This window comes from Myotis lucifugus, unplaced genomic scaffold (assembly GCF_000147115.1).
Source record: "Myotis lucifugus unplaced genomic scaffold, Myoluc2.0 scaffold_156, whole genome shotgun sequence".
Taxonomy (NCBI): Eukaryota; Metazoa; Chordata; class Mammalia; order Chiroptera; family Vespertilionidae; genus Myotis; species Myotis lucifugus.
Window position 1 is genome coordinate 415290 of NW_005871204.1, and position 23512 is coordinate 438801.

Genomic DNA, 23512 nt, shown 5'->3' on the forward strand with positions numbered 1-23512 from the left:
CCCTAACAATGGTTTACAGGGTGGAGCTGTGCCCCTTTATCAAGCAAGGAAGAGATACATGGGACAGTAGCAGAGAAGACCCCGGAACTGAAGACCTTCTTCCCCTAAGGGTAGCAAGAAATACTCTATGGAGCTCCACACATTATTGCATAAATAAAAGAAAGAATAAAGACTCCAAGATGAATGAATGGCCTGTAGAGACTTTAATTTTCCCTACTTCCTTACTTTTGTGTCATACTGCTTCTGGTTATTTGGTGTGTCCTTGGGTGGTTTCTAAACATTTAGATTTTACATAATAGTTAAATACCAAGAATGATTTTAAAAGCTAATGTGTATTTGCCATTATTATTTCTAAGAAAGTAGATTTTAAAAGCACTATCTACTAAAACATCATTTTACAAAAGAAATGATATTTTAACCCTTCAAAGTCCTGTCATCTCAGGATTTAAAAATGAAAGAAATTTAACTTTTTTGGAAAAAAAAGAATTCCTCACACTGTTATTCTTTCTTTCATTTTGCACAGATGTTACATCTTAGTCATGAACTGGGGTGTGTGAGCCACTTCCCTAGACTTAAGTCTAGACCAGAGCATAGAGAGTTGTCTGCATGAAGAAAGCTTTCATCTCTCACATACACAAAACCATTACCACTATTACAACTATTACAGTGCATAATGATACGGACTCATAGAAAATTGCCTACATTTGACCCTTTCAACATCCAAAAGAAAAAATGAGAACTTCATATGGTTCAACCTAATATTGTGATTTCTTTGTCTTCATTTGTCAAATAATGTCAAATAAATGTTAGAACTATTACAAATGTATTCACAGCAATTCTGTAGAATTATATCTTTCCTGAAGAGAGTGTTTAACAGTCTTTCAAACATGAACTAAGAATGGTCTTTTGGAGTGGGTGGGTTTTTCTCGGTGCTACTAACCATCCTTTGCAGAGTTTCTGGGAGTCTATATTGAGGCAAAAGGAACTATTAAAATGCCAAATGTTTTATTTTTTAATGTGTTTTTATTGAATTTAGAGAGAGAGGACAGGAGAGGAAGAGAGAGGTAGAAACATCAATGAGAGAGCAACATCAATTGGCTGCCTCCTGCACAGCCCCTACTGGGGATCAAGCCTGAAACCTGGGCATGTGCCCTGACTGGGAATGGAGCCAGTGACCTCTTGGTGCTTAGGATGATGCTCAATCCACTGAGTCATGCTAGCCAGGCTAAAATGCTAAATCTTTTAAATATCTAATATTTAATTACTACAACTTTACTTACTTCCGTTATAACAAATCAGCCTGCCACACTCTTAGCACATAATAAACTTTCTAAAATCAATAAAGATTATTTAGTATCTTAGGGGTGGTTTAGTTAAAAAAAAAAAAAGAGGGTGGGGGTTATGAGCCAAATGAAGTAATAGTGGTTTGTTATAAGGGGTAAGGTAACTGGAGCCTAGTGCTACCTCTTCAACAGAAACCCTGGGGAAAACTCCAAAGGGTAGTAAAATAGGTAGACCCACCTAGAGTCAAAGGTCTCTTGGAGCCCTAACACTCTAGGACACTAAAATAGCATTGGCCCCTAAAGCTGTTCCTATTGGATGGATTCCACATAATAAATCAGTAACAGGATGGTTCTCAACTGGACAAACAGGAGATCTTTCCATCCAAACTCCACATTTAAAAGACTCCAGGTATTCTCCATTTCTATTGCAATGTGTTCTTGAAAACTGTGTCACAAAATGGACTACCATTAAGCAAACTATAAAAATAATCTTACAAGTGGGATTATATGCCATCAAGTACATTATAGCCAGGTATAGTGTATCAAAGGTCAAAATGGATTGACTCCCTTGTCTTTATACCCAAAGTTGAAGTTCTCTATAAAGTAGCAAGCAGAGCAGCTAGAAATTTCTGGGCATCTCCCCACAGAGGCCTGCCCTGATGAACATTTCAAGATTATAAATATCAGTTTCTGGTCAAATAAAATTATGCTTCAAATCTTAAAGGAACAATAGAATTAAGCTAGGAACAATACATTATTAGTATATAAATATATAATTCTAAGTTATACTCATGTAAATTTATTTTATAGTCTCAAAATTATACCTAAAACTAATATGCAAACTATAGTAAACATCAAAAACTTAATTTAAATTAATTTTGCTTGAAACCTAGTAATTGAGAACGATGTAAGTGACATGGTTTGGTTAGCCCAGGGCTCTCAAAGACGCTGCACATGTAAGTTGAATCTGAGATTTTCTTCTTCTCTCAGCATATTTTAACAAAGCTAGCAGAGAATTCAAACTATGCTACTGGCCTAGGAGATGAATTCAAAGCATTAAACCAGGTGCTTAATAAAGGTTTGTTGTTCATGCTAATGACAGGGCTTCTTGGAACACAAAGCATTTTAAAAGTCAGGGATGACCCCATATTTCTCTTGCTCACCTTTTTCTATTAACAAAATTGACCTACAAGTCCCCACATACCAGGCATTCAGACCCAATAGCGCCATCATCATTTATTTTCACTTGTCCTCTGTATGCTTGACATTTGTTGGATCATGGATCCAATGCCATTAACAGTTACCAGGTCACCAGACGCTGGATTATGTGGGATAGGCTAGTTGCCATAACACAAAGACCTAAGTGAATATGTTTATTACCATAGAAGTGTATTTCTTCTTCTGTTCTACTTCAAACCACAAACCTATACATGACTCCAACAATCTACATATATAAAAACCTAAGTGACCATTACAACAGAACGACCAGAATGACAGGAATGACCGGTCGCTATGACGCGCACTGACCACCAGGGGGCAGACACTCAACTCAGGAGCTGGACCCAGCCCGCAGGCTCCAATCACAGATGGAGCCTGCCAGCCAACCTCCCGCTTCCTCCCCGCAGCCGGCAGGCCCCCAGGCTGGGGCGGGGAACCGGGAGTGAGTGGCGGCCGACGAGGCCCCTTTCCCAAGGGGGCCGAGGGCCATCTCCCTCTTCAGGGCTGGCAGCCAACCTCTCAGGTACCTCCCCCCATTCCTTCCTCCCAGCTGGCATGCCCCAATTGGCCCGCTGCCCGCCCACCATGGTGGTGGTTGGGCCCTCCCCACAGCGGGCAGGTCCTGATCACCTGATCAGGGCCAGGCCCTGGGCTGGGATAGGGAACTGGGGATGGGTGGCAGCAGACGTGGGTGGCAGCAGACGAGGGGAGGAGGAGGGGAGGAGGCAGGTAGGAGGGGAACCGCACAGTGGCGGCGCACAGGCGGCGAGGGAAGAAGGAGGCGGGGAGGTGGGGAGATGGGGAACCTGATCAGCCCTGATCACCGGCCAGGCCTAGGGACCCCACCCATGTACGAATTTCATGCACCGGGCCTCTAGTTGTAAGATTAAAAAACTAGAACTTGCAGTACAATTCTGAGAAAAGTATCATTATACTTTTTAATATCTCAGATTTAATTAAACTTCTTTTTATAATGTATTTCTTGCTCACATAAGAGTTAGGGCCATAGTAATCAGTTGCTCAGCTCTCCTACAAACAATCATTGAAGGACATGGGCTCCTTCAATTTTGTGGCTCTGCCAATACACTGGGTCTTTTTTGTTTTGTTTTGTTAATCTTCACCTGGGGATATTTTTTCCATTGATTTTTAGAGAGAGTGAAAGGAGAGAGGGGACGGGAGAGAAACATCAATGTGAGAGAGACATATGGATTCCTTGCCTCCCAAATGCACCCTAACTGGCTAGGGATCAAGACTGCAACCCAGGTATGCGTCCTTGACTGGAAATCGAACCCTTGACCCTTCCTCAGTACACAGGCTGGTGCTCTAACCACTGAGTAACACCATCCAGTGCTACACAGGGTCTTGTGTTCGTCTGCATCCAGCTATCAGAAGAGAAAGACAATGGAGAGGTCTGCATAGAAAGTTTGCATGGAATACGCTGGAAAGTGGAACATATTACTATTTCTCCATTCGTTAGCTAAACTCAGTCTCATGACCACATTTAACTGTAAGGTTATCTAAGAAAAATAGTCTAGCTTCATGTCCAGGACAAAGAAATTTATTTTAATGAAAGCTAGTAGTCTCTGCCACACCCTATCTTTTCAAAAGGAGCTTTAAAATAAAAATAATAAAATCAGAGACCTAAAATGGGCAGATAAAGAATATAAATGAGTGATAGGGGCCTGGTGGGAACTATTCAAAACTGGAAAATATTCCATGTCCCATATTTGAATCCAGCAGATTATTGTCTTTAAAAAGGAAGGAAGGAAGGAAGGAAGGAAGGAAGGAAGGAAGGAAGGAAGGAAGGAAGGAAGGAAGGAAGGAAGGGAGGGAGGGAGGAAGGGACAGGGTATTGTCAGATCTGATTTTTCAAGGCAAGTCAGAAATCAGGGGTGGGATGGCAGGGGGGTCGTCAAAGTGAATTCTTCCAATATTAAAATGTTGGCAACTATTTGACCCAAAAGTATATAAATTGCAAACTGTCTTAAAATTTTAACTAGACTGTAAAAATAAAACTTATTTTTAAAAAGATACAACTGAGCCTGACTGGTATGGCTCAGTTGGTTGGAGTATTCTCCTGAGCACCAAAGGTTGCTGGTTTGATTCCCCGTCAGGACACATACCCAGGTTTCAGGTTCAATCCCCAGTCATGTGCATACCAGAGGCAGCCATTCGATGTTTCTCTCTCTGTCTCTCTCCCTTCCCCTCTCTCTCTAAAAAAGTAAAATAAAATAAAATAAAAATCAATAAAGCATATGCTTGTGAGAGGGTTAAAAAAAAAAAAGATACAACTTAGTACCCTGATGCATAGGCCAAAGCTAGTAATAGATCAAATAAACTTCAGAATGGAGGCATGCGTATTAGGTAGTATTAATGAGCTACCATGTGCTGAATGGGTAGCACAACCGGATGTAAAAGCAATCAGTGGCAGAGACTGCCTCTACCTTCATAAAGCCTACAAAGAACTAGAATAATTATCAGGAGTTTCAATCATATTTCCTCGTTTATTCATTGTTTTGGAAATTAGAACATGATTGGTTTATTCATTTAACAAATGCTTACTGTATGTACAAGATAGTGTTAGCTGCTTCAAGGAAAATAAGAATGATTTAGATTAAACTCTTCCCTGAGAAAAATTCTATTTTAAGAAGGAAATAGTGCAAGTATATAATGAGTTATAATATGAGGTCAAAAGCAAGGAGCCCAGCCCTAGCTGGTTTGGCTCAGTAGATAGAGCGACAGCCTGTGACCTGAAGAGTCCCTGGTGTGATTCCGGTCAAAAGCACATGCCTGGGTTGTGGGCTCAATCCCCAGTGGGGGGCGTGCAGGAGGCAGCATGATAGATGATTCTCTCTCATCATTGATGTTTCTCTCTCCCTTTCCCTTCCTCTCTGAAATCAATAAAAATATATTTTAAAAAACACAAATGTAAAAAAAAAAACGAAAAAAGCAAGGAGCCCGAAGTGAGTTACAACTATAAAGTTCAGATAAGGAAGAGATTATATTTGACTAGAGATGGTCAGAACTGGCTTCATGGAGAAAGAAGCAAGGAAGGTAGGTTTAGATGTGTAGAATGGGGAAGTAGGGACTCCATACAAAGCAGAGAGCATTAGCAAAGACATGGACCTGGGAAATGTAAAGGTGTGTGGGAGGGAAGTCAGTTGGCTGGAATGAAGTACCTGAAGGCAAATAAAATCTATAATCATTTGTTTAGGTATTTGTTCAGATTCATGGGAATGGTTTACAGGAAGTAGGTAAAATGTTACTGGTCTAAATTTTAGTGACTTCAAAATAGTGTTATTTACCATTGTTACTTGTTTTCAAGTCTTATTAAATTGAGTATTCTTCTGATTTATTCATGATACAGCATGCAACATCTCCAAGTGGTGTCATGAACTTTCCACACCAGAAATCTGCAGGAACTCAGGACCTGAGCTTTCTGGTTACAAGCTGCCTTATTACATCAGTCACCTCCTGTTCAGATTTCCAATAGGTGACATTTGCATGTTTCCATCTGTCTGATTTATCTTTTCACAAGGCCATATTGTTTCAGTGGCATTTGAGAACCTTTCAAATTGTGGCTTCTATATATTTTTAGCTAGTAGATATTACCACTATAGTCAATTTGTCATGATAGTCTCCAAGATATTTCTTTATTTATTTTAAAGAAACATTTTGATATGTCTTGGCCTGGATTTATAATTTATATTTGTTTTTGCAGTTCAGAGAAATCTGTTCTCAGGTCAATTTAACAGTACTGGCCAAATACATTATAATATCTTCTATTAGGGTTAGAAATATCCTGATGTATGACAAGTAACAGGAAGTAGTAACTTTTTAACTGATGTCTAAATGTGATAGATTCTCCATAACATTTCCCATTAGCCCTTCTGAAACTACTCCACTTAGCAAGATAACTATTTTGATATTTTGATATTCCTCAATTTCCATTTCTCATCAAATCTCATGTCAAACCCGCAGGCTACACTAATTTTGTTCCCCTCCATTATTGAGATGTTTCTATTTAGAACAGTTATAAACATGGGCAATTTTATATTTTTAGTTTTAGGGAATAAAATGTCTGATCCATTGAGCAAGTTATTTTTTAATCAGTTTTTATAGTTCTAAACCAGTATATTTATTGCCATTATTTCTTTTGGCATTTAAAATTTGGGGCTTTCTATTATCAATGCTGTTACTATTATTATTATAAATATTATTATTTATGATAATATGTTATCCCACAATCCAATATCTGAGTCTGAATTTCCTGATACATAGTACAATAGTCTACTTACAGCACCATGCTGCTAAACTCTTCACATGTATTTTTCAACTTAGAAGCACGGACTATTTAATCAAAAAAGCTTCTGGATCAAGTCAGTGAGGCAAATGTATCAAAGCAAGGGCACATTTCAATTAATGGTGCTTGACATTATACAAATTGCTCATTTTCTGAAATATATGTGAAAAATGATCTTCAAAAAGCGATTTAACACTTTTCACTTATATATCCGGCAAATATAGCCCCCAGACTTATCTCTCAAAAGCATCTTTGTTTTTCTCCTTCAAAAAAGAAGGCAATGGGGACTTCTCCCCTTGCAATGATAAAATACATTAGGAAGTCAGGTTAGAACACAGTTCTAAGTATTCACTTGTATTTGTTTATTTTCCTTTCAGAGCCCTAGAAGCCATGATTGCTGGTTAATAAAAATATATAGATTCCAATGATAGTTTATCCTTGTAGACATTTTAGGCACAGTTCAACAGCTATCTGAAGTTTCAAGCAGCCATGCTGTATAAAATACACATTTTTTAAATAAAAGTATTTTCTACTGTCTGAGCCCACACTTAATTGTGGCATTCTATAAGCCCAGTTTTGTAGAGAACATGTTGGCGTTTAGTCTTTATTCCACATTTGTAGAATTTATTACGTATATTTACCTTGGATAATTTTTATAGACATTTCATAATTTTGTTCTTACTGGTCATAGTTTACTAGCCCGTGGTTTGAACATTTTTATTGTAGCTATTTATTTCATCTTCTAGACTCCTGTGTTTGGTGTATACTCCTCGATAAATGCCACTGGGTGGCCTAAATTGATTAGGCCTCTTGGTACAGGTTTCCAGGCACAACATATATTTGCCAAACTGTCTTTATAAAATCAAGTCTCAAAAGCATCACATTCTCATATCTTGGGAGCTAACATATAATATTGTAGAATTGTTACAAGTAGAAACTTTCCATGTTTGGTACTTTTGAAAGGACTATAAATATAAGCAATCCAATTTAGCAATGATAAATGCGGCCTTCCAAATTCCAATCATATCTGTCCTTAGTTATAGCAATTTCCAATAAAAAAAATACCTTTGGTGATGCTCAGACACATATCATTTTTAAGACCTAGAAATAAAGACCTGGACTAAGGCCAGTCACTTGAATTGTGGGGATATCCATTCCCAGAATATCTTTTATTGTTATCACCGCTCACTTGTCTCCATGATGTATTAGACTGCCCCAGCTTCCTTACCATTGGGGGAAAAAAAAATTTTTTTATTTTCCATTATTTATCTTGTTCTTCTTGCATGCTTTCTGCCTCTCTATAAGGTATTATTCAACTTGTTCTTTTAAATAAATCCACAGGAACCTTGATATCAAAATATCAAATGATTATTTTGGTTTTTCTACTATCGTTTCCTTTGAATGAGAGAAGTAACTCTTTTGAAAGTAAACTTTTCAAGGTTCCTTTATATTCTATGAAATAAATGGAATAGGACAGGAAATTTTCAAACAAGTTAATGACCACTTTTCATTTAACGACTCAATCACAATTGCTGTATTTTTCCCATTCTATGATGACATTGGCTATGTATGCATCATAAATTTAATAATAGCCTTTTAGGGGAAAAATACTATCACATTAATGCACACAATTAGTTTTAACTAACTGAGAAGAGCATATGTTAACTCATAGAAATACACATCACTCACGTCTTTAGTATCTTGGTGTAGTAGACACAGAGAAGTCTCCCAGAAGGACTTGCTGCCCAGGTGTGGGGAGGGTGATCGGCAGACAGCCTCCAGCTGCCAGCTCTTTTAGAGTCAGCTTCAACTGCAGCGAGCACTCAGCCTAAGGTCAAACCCCTCTCAGGCCAGCCATTTCTAGATCAAGCAGGGTGAGAATATAAAGGATCGGCAATTCTGGCCAGACCCAGGACACTCTGGCCAAACCCAGGCAATATTCTGATGGGCCATACCCTAAGGAGCTTCCCAGGTGAAATCTGAATCTGGCTCCCAAACACAGAGAGCAAAGAGAGACCAAAGAAAGAGGCATACTATTCCAGATTGGCAAGGCAGCTTTAATAAAAAGGGAGGTTACGTATGAGGCTTGCAGTGGGCAGCCACAAAACAAGTAGATTTCTGCACGTGCCTGCTAGACTCTTAACAGTTTATAGAAAGCCTTATCTGGGTTAGGTCACATATACCATCCAGACGGTCTCAACAACACCTGACTTTCTCAAGGCTGCGGCCTTGAAATGGCTCCCACTGTGGGAACACGGGGCAGAGTGTACATAACAAGAAGAGGAGGGGGGAGAGGAGCCTCTGATTGCCTGGCCCAACTTGTGGATCAGTCAGCAGCCACATCCTCTCCATGACCTCCTCCAACACTCCACACCTTATGACTGGCTCTACAATCTCATATGCCCCCCTCTTTGCAATGTGCCATGAGTGGTCAGCAAGGGGTTTCACTAGCGTAGAGGTCATTCATTTGTGCGATTATCTGGCTACATTGGAGGCAGATAGCACAGCAACAATATAGGTACATGCAAGAGAAAACACAGATTAAGATAATGACTCCCAATTTCTTCCACCAAGATCCCCATGATCGGAGCCACTGACTTATTAAGTCACCTAGGCTGGGGGTAGGATCACTCAGGGTATTCACTTGTGCCCACCATCTAATTTAATAAAGATGATATATTAGCAGACACATCAAGTATGAAGACAACATTCTGGTTGAATAATGGCACAGGGTGCCTCCTTGCGAGGCCGTGATAATGTCCAAGGCCATTCTATTTTGGAAGAAAGCTTTTCTCATTAGAGACATTTCAGTGTTCAGTAAAGACAGGCTTGCTGGCTGTCACTTAGGGCTCACTGGGTGGGTTTAGTAAGGCCTTCTATGTGTGCTAGAATGTCCTATAGGCCAATGGAGGGAACAAAGACGGTGCCCAAACGATTGTACTAGTGGGAAACAAAACATGCCCATCTGACCTTGAGAAGAGGGAGGTTGTTATTGTGAGCAGACTCTCCCCTGTGCCCAGGGAAATCCCAGGTGCAGCAGCCCAACCACTCAGATGGAAGCCATGGCCAAATATTGGAACCGCACAGCCATTGAATCCTATTCAGGGACAGCCAATAAATACTGGGTGGTGCAACCAGTCAGTGCCAAAACAGTCACTGTCCGTTAATGTGACAGAATGGCTACATAGTTTCATTGACACAGGTGTATTCTGTATTCCTGGTAAAATTGGCTTGGTTATGTTTGGAGTTGATTTGGGGGGATAGCGTAAGATAAGGGTTCAATTTCATTTTTCTGCATGTCGATCTCTGGTATTCTCAACACCACTTACTTAAGTGACTATCCTTTCCCCACAATGTATTCTTGGCACTCTGCCAAAGATCAATTAACCTTATATGTATGAATTTACTTTTAGACTCTGTTATTCTGTTTCATTGGTCTATATGTCTCTTTTTATGCCTGTACCATACAATTTTAATTACTGTAGCTTTGTAATATATTTTAAAATCAGAAGGTATGATAACCCAATTTTAAAATGGCCAAAGGAACTGAATAGTTTTTCAAAGAATAATACAAATAGCTAACAAGTATATGAAAAGTTGTTCAACACCACTAATCATTAGGGAAATGTAAATCAAAAGCACAATAAGATATCACCTCATATTTGTTAGGATAACTATTATCAAAAAAAGAAAATAAATGTTGGCAGGGATGTGGAGTAAAAGGAACCCTTACACACTGTTGGTGAGAATGTAAATTGGCATAGCCACTATGGAAAACAGTACGGATGTTCCCCAGAAAACTAAAAGTAGGGGTGCCATAAAATCTAGTTATGTATGTCCCACTTCTGGTTATATGTCCACAGGAATTGAAATCAGGACCTCAAGGAGATATCTACACTCCCACGTTCACTGCAGCTTTATTTACAATAGCCAAGACATGGAAGCAACCTAAATGTCCATCAATGGATGAATGGATAAAGAAAATGTGGAATATACATACAATGGAATACTATTCACCTTTTAAAAAGGGAAAAAAGTCCTTCCATTTGCAACATTGATTAACCTGGAGGACATTATGCTAAGCGAAATAAGCCAGACACAGAAGGACAAATACTACAATACCACTTATATAAGGAAGCTAAAAGAGTTGAAGTCATGAAAGAAGAGAATGGAATGGTGGTTGCCAGGAGCCGGTGGGGGGTGGGGAGGGTGGGGGGGTGGGGGGGAAAATCAGAAGCATTAGTCAATGAGAAGTTTTGATTATACAACGTGAATAAGTCCTAGAGAACCACTGCACAGCACAATAGTTAGCTATACTGTATTGTAGACTTCAAAGTTTCCTAAGAGGCCACTCTGTAAAGTACTTGATTTTCTAACCACTAGGATGTACATCTGAAACTAATACAGAGTAATATTGAATGTAAACTATAATTGAAAAGTTTAAAAAATACATAAATATTTTTATTCACTAATGAAAAGATAGAAGGTAAAATACATGTTTTACCTCTCTAGTTATTAACAGCAATTTTTAGATAAAATTATTAAAGCAAAAATACTTCTTAAGAGGGTAGATCTTATAATAAGTGTTCTTATCACAAAAATAATATAATAAATAGGTGGATGGGACAATGGACAGGTTTATGACAGATTGTGGTGATAGTTTCACGGTGTATGCACTTATCTCCAAGTTCATCAAGTTGTATACAGAAGTATGAACATCACAAATAATAGTAAAATGTCGTGGAGATTTTTAAAAAGAGAGAGACATGACAGCTAATTATAGTGCATGATCCTAGATTAGAAAATGGATTGGGAAGAAAAAAATGCTTTAAAAATATTTAAGATAATTTAAACTTTTTTAATATGAATTGGATAATAATATAATATCACTATTAAATTTCCTGTATTCGATTATTTTACTCTGTTGCTGTGCAACAAACCCACTTAAAACTTAATGGCTTAGCCTGGCCAGCATGGCTCAGTGGTTGAGCATCTGCCTATGAACCAGGAGGTCACTATGGTCTCAATCCCCTGTAGGGGGCTGTGCAGGAGGCAGCCAATTAATGATTCTCCCTCATCATTGATGTTTCTATTTCTCTCTCCTTCTTCCTTCCTCTCTGATATCAATATAAATATATTTTAAAACAAAACAAAACAATGGCTGAGCCCTCGCTGGTTTTGCTCAGTGGTTCCATCTTCAGCCTGTGGACTGAAGGGTTGCGGGTTGGATTCCGGTCAAGGACATGTACCTCAATTGCAGGCTCAATCTCTGGCCCCAGTCAGGGCATGTGGGGGAGGCAACTAGTCAATATTTCTCTCTTTCTGTCTCTCCCCATCCCTTCCATTCTCTCTAAAAAATCAATGGGAAAAAATCCTTGGGTGGGGATTAACAAAAACAAACAAACAAAAAAAAAACAACAACAAAAAACTTCATGGCTTAAAGGCATAAATATTTACTCCTTTTCGTGGTTCTGTGGGTTGGCTGGGTAATTCTCGTAGGCTGAGCTGATTCTGCTGGGGCTGTGTGGTCTAGATAGCCTCACTCACATTATCGGCACTTGGGTTGATGTAAACCAAGATGACAGCTGTGTCTCTCATCCGCCAGCAGCCTCGCCCAGCGTGTTCACACTGTGGCAGGACGGTTCCCAGCATCAAGAGAGGGCAAGCCCAAACGCACACCCACTTTTCAAGCCTCTGCCTGCATCCATGTTTCATAACCTGTGTCCAAAGCAAGTCACATGGCTAAGCCAGACGTAAGGAGTGAAGAAATAGATTCCTCTCTTTTGGGAGGGGCATCTAAGTCTCATGACAAAAGGACATGCATACAGGTGTAGGAGAACTATTTGGGCATATTGCAATCCATTAGACTATAATTAAGGAGATCTTTGTTCTAGAAAACACACACTGAAGTAATTCAGGGTAAAGGTGGGTAATGTCTGCAACTTACAAATCATTCGGGAAAAACTGATATGTGCTGCCTGTGTACAGAGACAGAGAGAGAAGAAACAAATGTAGCAAAATGGTAACAATTGCTGAATCCGCATGATGGGTACAAACGATACATGGGAGTTTGGGGTACCGTTCTTACAACTCTTTAAGTTTTCAATCATTTCATAATGAAAAGTTCTTTTTAAATCCCACTGAAGTATTGGATCCCCTCAGTTTGACTCCAGGGTTAGAGGGTTGCTGTAGTGAAACAACCGCACACACAGGAATAGCGTGGGTGGGACGAGAAGCAGGCCCTAAAGGAGGGTGCTGGGGAGACCATTGCAAGGGGGTCCCGTGTCCTGGGTTTGTGTACTTTCCTGTTTAGTTAACCACATACTTGTATGTTTTTCCCTATATGACTTCTGTGTCATGGGAAGTCGCACCGTTTCTCTGCCATGTCAGTTAAACCTTGAGATAGCTGGTGAGCTCCTGAGGGACAGAATCCTTTACACCCACGACCAGGTCACACCAACCTCTCCTAGCTTCGTGTCAGCTTAGGTCTATCTGGCGGCAATGTCATACCATTTCCACCCCACCTCATTTTGCCCAGCTGTGACACCAGAATAATGATTTTAGAATAGCATTAGGGTGCTTAAATTGTATGTCTAATAATAGCTGAATTAATTATTTGAGTATTATAGAGACAATGAAAGAAATAGTTCACATCGTACTATGTCTACTATGTGCAAATGGGATCAGAGATTTTCAAAGTGGTGTCCAAGCCAGCAGCACCAGCGCACCTGAAAATTTGCTACGCGTGCGAATACTCGAGCCCCACCCAGATGAATCAGGAACTTTGGGGATGAGGCCAAGCAGTCCATGTTTAAATAACCTCCCCAGGTGATCCTAACGTTTGAGAACAACCGCTCTAGATACCTGACCAATGAGAGCCATATCAGAGATGAAGAATTCCTCACTCCACCAACCAGTGACATTTAACAATGGCCAGCTGTTCCAACAACAGTTAACTGTGAGGATAGATTTAGCCTCTGTAGGCTCTCTAACTGCCCATGTGTGCTCTGCTTGGCTCTTAAGGCCTCAAGACTTAGTTTCCAATTTTCAGACAAGGTCAAGAACTCTGTCCTGAAAACCAGTTTAACTGGACCATACATCCATGTCCTACTGCTCCTGTCACTACAGATGGATTCTCATATTCTTGTTATTGACTTCAGGGTTCATGACTTTAAAAATTCTAGCACCTGACAAGTCTCAATACTGCAACCCACTCTGGGATATAAAGCCAGCTGGAACTGGAGTTGAGCCTGCTATCCTACTTAGACTAAAGGGTTGACTAGCGCCTGCCCATCCCCCACCTCTCCCTATTTAGTGCTAGTTCTCTCCATTCTACCCAGCAGAAGTTGCCAAGTTGCCACCATAGACTAAACCTGGTACATCATTGTGACTTGTCTGCTTTTTCTTATGTCCTAAAATTCAGCCCCCAAAACCAAATTATTCTACTAAACCAGTGGTTGTCAATCATCTTTGTTATAAACTGAATTGTGTTTCCACTGCCCCCCCCCCCAAAAAAAAAATTCCTATGTTTAAGTCCCAACCCACAATGTGACTGTATTTGGAGACAGGCTTTTAAGAAGGTAATTAAGTGAAGTCATAAGAGTGGGGCCCTAATCCGATAGGACTACTGTCCTTATAAAAAGAGGGAGAGATTTCTTTCTCTCCAAAAGCACACAGAGGAGAGGCTGAGGAAGGACATAGTGAGAGGTGGCCACCTACAAACTAGGAAAGAGAAGCCACACCAGAACCCAACCATGACCTTGCACTTCTAGCTTCCAGAACTTGGCAAAAATAAATTTCTGTTGTTTAAGCCACCTGGTCTGTGGTATTTTGTCATGGCTGCCCGAGCAGACTAATACAATTATCTGGGGGATGTTTTTAAAAATACATACCCCAAGTTTGTCTGAGGTGTGGTTCTTGCATTAACACTTCTGAGAAGCTCCCCAGATTATTCTGTGTGCAGCCAAGGTTAAGAACCACTGGGACTGGCCCTGGTTTGCAAAATGCAACCCATAGACCTATTTTAAAAAGGAAAAAGTCTGTCCCATTGACATCATTTAGAGGATATCTTTAGATTTAGACATATTTGTTCTCCTATTTCAAGAAATCCCCAAATAGATAAGGAAGACATGATTATAGCTTGCCAGCTTGAGCAACAGAATGTGAACTGAGCTTGGAATTAAAATAACTTTAGTATAAATCAGACCAAGATTTTTAAGATAATAACTTATTAAAGATTTCTTATTTTCTGTTGGAAGTAATTTTCAAAAAAAAGGGAAACAAAACTAGTAAAGAAACTCTTAACAACCCTGTAAATAAGAGTTCTAAGCTTAGAGCACAACATTTGAGAAACATCATCTAAATTTAAACTAAATTAAAAGTTGCCAGTAATGTACATAATTCACCTTCTCATGAGAATAGTACAGCATGGCTGGAAGTAAGTGGAAATTTTTCTGGGAAAAAAATCCTACTAATACTTTTAAATTGGAAGGAAGTTGTATATTAGACAGGGTTTGATTGCAGAAAATAAAATTCACTCTAGTTAGTTGAAGCATAACAGGATTTGAAGAAGAAAATTAAGTGATTACAAAAATGTTGGAAGGTCAGGAGAAGCAGAATTGAATCTGAACAGCTCCCAAAGCCACGCTGCCTCTGCTATGATTAAGGAAAGCTGCTTCTGTAGCAACCTGTGAATCAGAGAGCCACATTCTAAATAAACATGGAAGCTTTAGCAGATGATCCCAGAACCATGCAACATCATCCTCTATCTATATAAGCAAAGTGGATGCCCTACATCCTGTTTCTCTACCAATGTGACTTAATTAGTACTCAATGTGTCATAAAAATGCTTATGATTGATGCAATCTAAATGATGTCCAGAACCCTAGCTGCAAGGGAGCCCAGGAAATGTGGTTTTTCAATTTCTCAGCCTTTGTTTCTAGAAGATTGGAATATTTGTTTATAAAGCTACTTTCTGTATACTTAGCATCCATATACAACCTAATTTCCATAATTATATAATCCAAACAACAACCTCCACAACATGCCTATCTGCGGAGTTTTCCAGCTGTAGACTAGCAGTCACAAGAGACAAGAGGATTGCTAGTGTTCCAGACATACTCCTTTCTCTATTTCCCCCTTGATAATTAGGATCAATTATGTCAACCAAAACAGGATTAGCCTCTTTTTCCTAAAATGGTCAGTTGTATCTGTCCCCTAAAGGAAATAACTCTCTCTTAGATGCTAAGCGTTCTAAAGGAGCAGAACCAAAACTTCAGCAACAAGAAGGAAAATTTTATAAGTTGGTCATTTGCTGTTACATTGGTGTCATAGTAAGAGATGCCATTACCAAGACTCTCACTTTGTTGTTAGACCCTATGTATTCCAGCTATAGGATAAATATGTTGGTCAGTGGTTCAGAGTAAGTACCACATCTATAAGAGCACTTCTCACAAGGTATTATTTCTTAGATCCTGCTATAACTGAGTCTTCAATGGTCTATTCCACATTTTATAAGGGCAACTGCTTCTGGGTAGATATGAATCTATAAATATGAACCTGATGTTTTATTTTTGGCTATTAGTTCTTTGATTAGAAAAAGTATGGTGTGTGATACCACCCCTAAATAAGCTAACCCCCCCCCCCATTAAAACATTAGACAGTTATCTTCAGAACCCATTTTCTACAAATAATCTTCAGCTTTCTGCTAATATAATATATGATCAAAATTATTTAACTCTTTTTTTTGTCTTTTCCTCTAGACTTGAGGTCACAGTTGCTCCCTAGAACATACAGTGATCTGATCTGGCTATAGGTGTAGAAACAATAGGGGTAGTGAAGGTGCTACCAGTGCAGAACTATCATCTCCTTGCAAGGGACCTGTCTTAGAAGAGGCTGTTATAGAGCCTTCAAGTAAAACAAGATAAACATCATCAAGCAAGAAAAAAGCTGCTTCAACTGGTGAGGAAGTCTTAGTGAAGTTCGAGCACGCAGATTTATCCTAGTTCTCCTAAATGACATTCTCCCAATAATGAGGTCTAACTTTTCTAAGGCAATGTTTTCAATTTTGCAAAAAATAAATGGCAAAACTATAAATTCAACCTACCTTGTAATTCAACAACCTGCAGCATCAGACATTCCATCTGATTTCCATGTAAATTAGTCTTGAGGCTGCAAAAGATGAGAAAGTCCTTAAGGAACAGTTGTAAAAATTTCTTAATTCTCAGATGGTTCCTAGAGCTGGTAATTTAAAATATTGAGCATATTTCTTTCTTTCTTTTAGCTCACCAGCACAATTTAGAAAAAAAAAAACAACTCACTCCTAAGATCCTTTCTTCCCCATGTTTCCTCTGTGGATGACCAGAGGTAATCATTTAAGTAACTTCTCACTGTGAGCTGTGGTTGCCTTTAAACAAAATCAAGTCCAATTTTTTTGATGTTTATGGCTTCTGGTACTAATTACTTTATTACTTGGGTCTCAGTTACGCACAACAGAATCCACTTGAACTGTTTTAAGCAGAAAGTGTTTTTCTGGGGAATTATGTGCTCCCGTAAGTTTTGAAGAGCTGGAAAAGCAGGCTCCAGGCCAATCTCCCAGGACCAAGTCCTAGCCCTTAGAACCACTCTTCCTCTGCTGTGATTGAAAAAATGACCATCACCACTGCAGGAAGTTAACAAATCAGGAGTCCGTTTGTACTATTGCTGACTGCAAACCCATTCTAACTCTGACAGGGCTGGGAACCCTGCACCCCAGGACACACTGACTGACACACGGGAACACAGTGTCACCACACTGTGCCAGGAAGCTGATCAGGAAATCATCTGCATGTAAGCAGGTCACCATGTCATATGCTGGCCCCAGAACCATGTCAGTTCTCCCACAACCCCCACACTCTATCTCTCTTGTCTACATTCATTTTCTAATCAGAGTCTCATGCAATAGCATCTGGTTGATGGGACATAAGTCATATCTGAAACTGATTTCTGGTGATCTGAGAATGTAGTTTTAGCACACCAGAAAAAAAAACGTGGGGGGTGGTGGGGATGCTGAGTTAGCCATTGTCATTTGTAGATCCTCTTTTCACTTTGTATCACAAACATTTTAAAATCATGATAGGCCTAGAAAATTCACCAAAGCATGCCTTTTTTTTTTCTCTCTGCCCCAGGATTGGTGGGAAGACAGGTAAAGTTTATGAAAAGTCAAAGTTAGAACCAATTATCTACATTCACAAATTACCATATATTTTAAGACAAACCATATTGAAAGATTTATAAAAACCCATGGTGTTTTAATAGCTTTACTGAGGTATAATTGATGTGCAATATACTGTATATATTTAAAGTATACAATCCAAGTTTGATATATGTATATGCCCATGAAAACATTGACAAATCAAGATAATTAACATATACATCAGCCTCAGAAGTTTTTCCAAATTCCTTTATAAACCATCTCTATGGGGGGTTCTTTTTCATTTAACATTACATTAAGTTAGCCGATTCATTCTTTTTTCATATTAATCATAATATATTGCTTGTGCTTTTCATATGGCTTTTTGCTTAATGTTCAAACATTTTTTTAAATTTTCAGTTAAAGTCAATTCATTCTTAAATAGGGGAATAACACAACAGAGAACAGGATATGTTCTCAAATTCAAAAATCTAAGCTTTTAATACAAAAGCTCTAATTCATTCATAAACAGTCCAGGGGGAAAAGCTTAACATATTGGGGAATAGTCCTAGATTGCTCTTTACCCATTACCAAAATCAATATAACTAGACAGATCATATAAACCATTGGTCCTATATGTGTATAACAGAATACTGATGCATAGTTAATAGCACAAGTGTCTCTCCAAATTTGGATCAGTGTAAAAATGTTTTATTTGCTACAACTGAGGACACATACTATTGATAGCAATGTCTATCAGCAACTGAGATGAGCAGGTCATACTACACAGATACAATTTGCAGTCAGTGATATATAAAAGGTATAATAAATGTGAGATGAGAGAAACCAAAACAGATTTTGTATTTACTAAATAAAACAAACTGAAAAAAATCTGATGCTAAATATGTGAGAAAGGATGCCAGACAGTAAACAGTTCTACTCAAACAGCAATATAGCACTAAACACTACCAAGGGAACAGCCGTAATACATTTCAAATATATTGCCCCCAAATTCTAGTATTTAGAAATGTGACATGAACATAAATAGGATAGGAGCCACTGGGAAGAAGAAAACACATCGAAACCAGTGGTTCTCAGACTTTGTATGCCTCAGAATAGTCTGAAGGGCTGCTGCTTCTTTTTTTTTTCTATTTTAATTTGGGCCCTACCCCTGAGATTCTCATTACAGAAGTCGCTGGTGGAGGTCCAAGCATTTGTGTATCTAATAAGTTCCCAAACGATGCTGATGATGCTGGATTGTAGGCCACACTGTGAGAGCCCTTTCTGATCTAGACTTCCAGTTTAATTCCTAGGAGAAATATGCAAATGGGAGTCAGAGAACCAGGAAGGGTGGCCAATAACTTAGCCAGCAACATGAATATGTAACTTAAAAAGAGAGAAAATAAGTATTTAAGAAAATAACTAATTTGACCTCTAAAGGACAGTAAAGATATCAAGAGCCCTTGAAATGATATTACCAAAAACAATAATAATCATAAAATGAAAAGAAAACTGGCAAAGGAAAGCTCAGAAAGTGAAGGGAAGAAACATCATTGGGAAATTTTTAACATAACATTTGAAGCAGTGAAAAAGGAGAAAAGTAGACAGAACAAAACCCATATTGTAGAGGACCAGCTTGAGGAAGCCACACAGAAATAAAGAGGAAAAGGACAATGAGAAAACAAGGAGAAAATGATGGATATGAAGTACAAGCAACAGAAATCTAGTATATAGCTAATTAGTATGCCTGAGGAAAATAGCAAAATAATTGGAAAATGAAACTTATTTTCAATATGTTATGCGAGAGTAAGATTTTTTTTATTTAGAAAACCCTGAATATGATCAAAAATAATTACATATCCCTTGAACAAATGGAAGTTTGAGGTTAAATAATACAAGAGCTCCCAAGCAGAAAATTCATGTCACCTTCATTCACATGACGGAAGTCCTGCCTCAGCGTCTCTGCCTTAGCCTCATCTTTGCCTTGATGAAACAATTCAAAGGGTGGATCATTCTCATCCTTCTCTTTTTAGGTTTAATATCAAATTCTCAGAACCCTTTCCTGACTTTCCTCTATACAGCAGACCTCTGACTTACTAGCACTTCAACTAATTATTTGTTTCTTCACAATTAAAGTTGGATATTTTTAATTTTCAAAACATATAATTATGTTGTTAATTATCAGTAACTTCCCAATACAATTTAAACTCCACAAGGAGAAAAATCATGTTTGTCTTGTTGACTGTTTGGTTCCTCATATCTACTACAGTGATTGGCACATAGTAGGTTGTCAATGGATGTGTTCAATGAATTAATACATAATTACAAAGTTACCATAATTCAAAGCATATTTTAGACTGTAAGTTCAAATGGACTAAATTAAGAGTCTAGAATTAGACCCAAGCATAGCATATCTAGAAGTTCTGAATACATTATAATGGCATTTTAAGTTGGCAGAGAGATAGTCAATATCTGGTGCATTGATGGTGGTTTGGAAAAACAAATAAGGCACAATCTCTTGTGTGAATGAATGGCTTTTGAGAGAGTCAAGCGATGATGAATTTGACATACTAGTAAAAAAAATTTAAAGAAAAGAGACTCAAAAGATCAGATGTGCTTAAAGTCAAAATTTAGTATGGCAGGAAGTCAGAAAATACTATCCTTAATAATAAAAGGCCAATATGCAAATTGACCAAACAGCAGAACTACCGGTCGTTATGACGCACACTGACCACCAGGGGGCAGACACTCAATGCAGAAGCTACCCCCTGGTAGTGCTGCTCAGCCAGAAGCCAGGCTCATGGCTGGCAAGTGGCAGGAGCCTCTCCCACCGTCACGGCAATGCTAAGGACCCCTCAGGGGATGTCCGACTGCCAGCTTAGGCAGGGAGCAGGCCTAGGCCAGCAGTCGGACATCCCCCAGGGGTCCCAGACTGTGAGAGAGCACAGGCCAGGCTGAGGGAACGTCCCCCCCCGCCCCCCGCCCCGCAGTGCACGAATGTCGTACACTGGGCCTCAAGTGAAATATAAGCTATCAAGAATTTGCAGATGCTTTAGGAAAGCCTTCCCATGGGACATGTAATAAAGGATTATACAAATCTTATTTAATTCTGAAAGGAAAGCTGACATCTGGGTTGCATACACATAACACTGAAGCAAGAACTTAAAATAGAAAAGATGTATGTTTGTTTTGACTTTATACAAATTATAAACTCTCATATTACAAAAGTAACACCACAAATAAGACTAATAAATGACAACCCAAATGAATAGTTGCAACATATTTGGTAAATAATTATTGTTTCTAACTACAAATAACTCATAAATCAATAAGAAAATGAAAATTACTAAAGGACACAAAGAGATCATCACAAATACATAAACATTTCACAATAAGGGATTCTACTCTCCCAGCAAAAAGGCAAAACTAAAGTTTATATATATATCCTCCTATATAATAAAGAGTTAATTAGACTGAATAGCAGAACAACCATCCAGACACCTTCCAGATGACCATCCAGATGACCTTCCAGACAAGCCAGAGGCCCCCTATATATATATAGAGGGGGAGAGAAAGAGAGAGAGAAAGAGAGAGAGAGAGAGAGAGAGAGAGAGGCTGGTGTTGAGTATAGTCAAAGACATAAAATACATTTAAATATCTTTTTACCCATTAGATTGCCAATAATTTAAAAGATTGATGATATCCATAGTTGACCAGAATGCAGGGAAATAGACAATCTCAAATACTATTAGAGGGTTTATGTCAGAAATATATATTAAAAATTTAACACTTTGACTTAGCAGTTCCACTTTAAAGCATTTCTCCTAAGAAGATGCCAACTGCAATTTTAAACTCAGGAGGTCAAAAAGAAAACTCTTATACTCCCAACAATACTTATTAATCTCCTAATACTTTCCCATCTTACTAAATGGCACCTCCAGATAATTAGTTGCTTCAGAAAGAAACTTGATTATCCTTGATTCTTCCTTTCTCTCACTTTCTGCATCCAACTCAGCAAGTCTTTTCAATTCTACCTCTAAATGCATCCTCTTCTCTCCTCTCCACCAAACACATTGTAGTCCAAACCACTATCATATTTTCCCTGTATTCTTGCAACAGCTTCCTGACTAATTTTCCTTCTATTCTCATAATCTGACCCCAACCCTAAAGCTAAAATTAAGGCCTTTAATTAAAAATTTGTATCTTGTGGGAAACTGCCTATTGTCTTCACTAGCAGAGAGGTGTGGACAAGGAGCCCGGAATGCTGGTGACCCTTGACCTCTGGCAAAGGTCAGAGTTATGCACCCACTGTGTAGTCGAGACAATGGTAGCTGAAGCAACTTCCCCACCAGATAGTCATGTAAATCCTTACTGATAAGATAGTCTGTCTGTTACTGGAAATTGCCTGCCTAAGGGCTATAGGTATATCCCAAACTGAATAAAAGGATGGTGAGGCCTGAGCCTGAGCAGAGTCCATCTTCTTGCATTGGGCTCTTGCCTGGCCCCCCAATTTCCAAATTATTATTTCTTGTCTCATCTCTGTCATTTGCATGCAGACCCTCTTCCAGAGCCCAAACCCTGAACCACATGGGACGTGGGTCTTCACAGTATGTTTTAAAGTAAATGCTCAAAGTCTGTAATTTCTACCATCTTTAAAAACTAACTACTCAACAAATAACAAAAAACCCTCCTCTACGCCACATCCTATTCTAGTTTTTTCTCTGCTCCCTTTTATAGAAAAAAAAAGTGGTGATTTGGTGATTGTGAGGAGGAGGGGGTGTATGGTGGTAGGAGATGGTAAAGGGGGGAATAAATGGTGATGGGGGAAAAAATAAAGGGGAAAATATCTATTGTCTATCCTTCATCTTTATTTTATCTCCTCTTTTCTTTCTCAAATTATCTCCCATCAGGCATTCATCAACACCTCCAACCAAGACCTCCTTTGCATGGATATCATGTACTTTACATTATTAAATCCAACAGTCAATTCTCAGTCCTCATCCTACTTGACTCCCAGCAGTATTTGATATGATTGATGCCTTCTTTTCAATACTTTATTCATTTAGTGTTTGAGATATCACAACTTCCTGCCTTCCCTCCTACCTCTGACCATTCCTTTACTAGCGCTTCTCTCCATCTGATCACTCAGTGTTGGAATGCCCCAGGCTCCTTCCTCAGATATCTTATCTTCTCTCTTCTTACTCACTACCTACCTGGTTCATCCATTCCTACAGCTTTAAATGTCATCTGAATGTTAATATCTCCAAATTTATGTCTCTAGTCCTGACCTTTCTCCTGAATCCAGGCTTGTATATTCAATTGCCAGCTCAACATTTCCCTATGGAAGTGTAAAGGCACTTCCATTACACAAAATACAACTCTATTTTTCCCCTCAGAACTTCTCTTTTCCTGGTCTTTCATATCTCCAAAACTGGAACCACCATTCACCATATACTGTAAAACTATTGGAGTCTTATTTGACTTGTTTCTTTCTCAAATACTCCATATCCAATCTATCAATAAATCCTATTAGCCCTT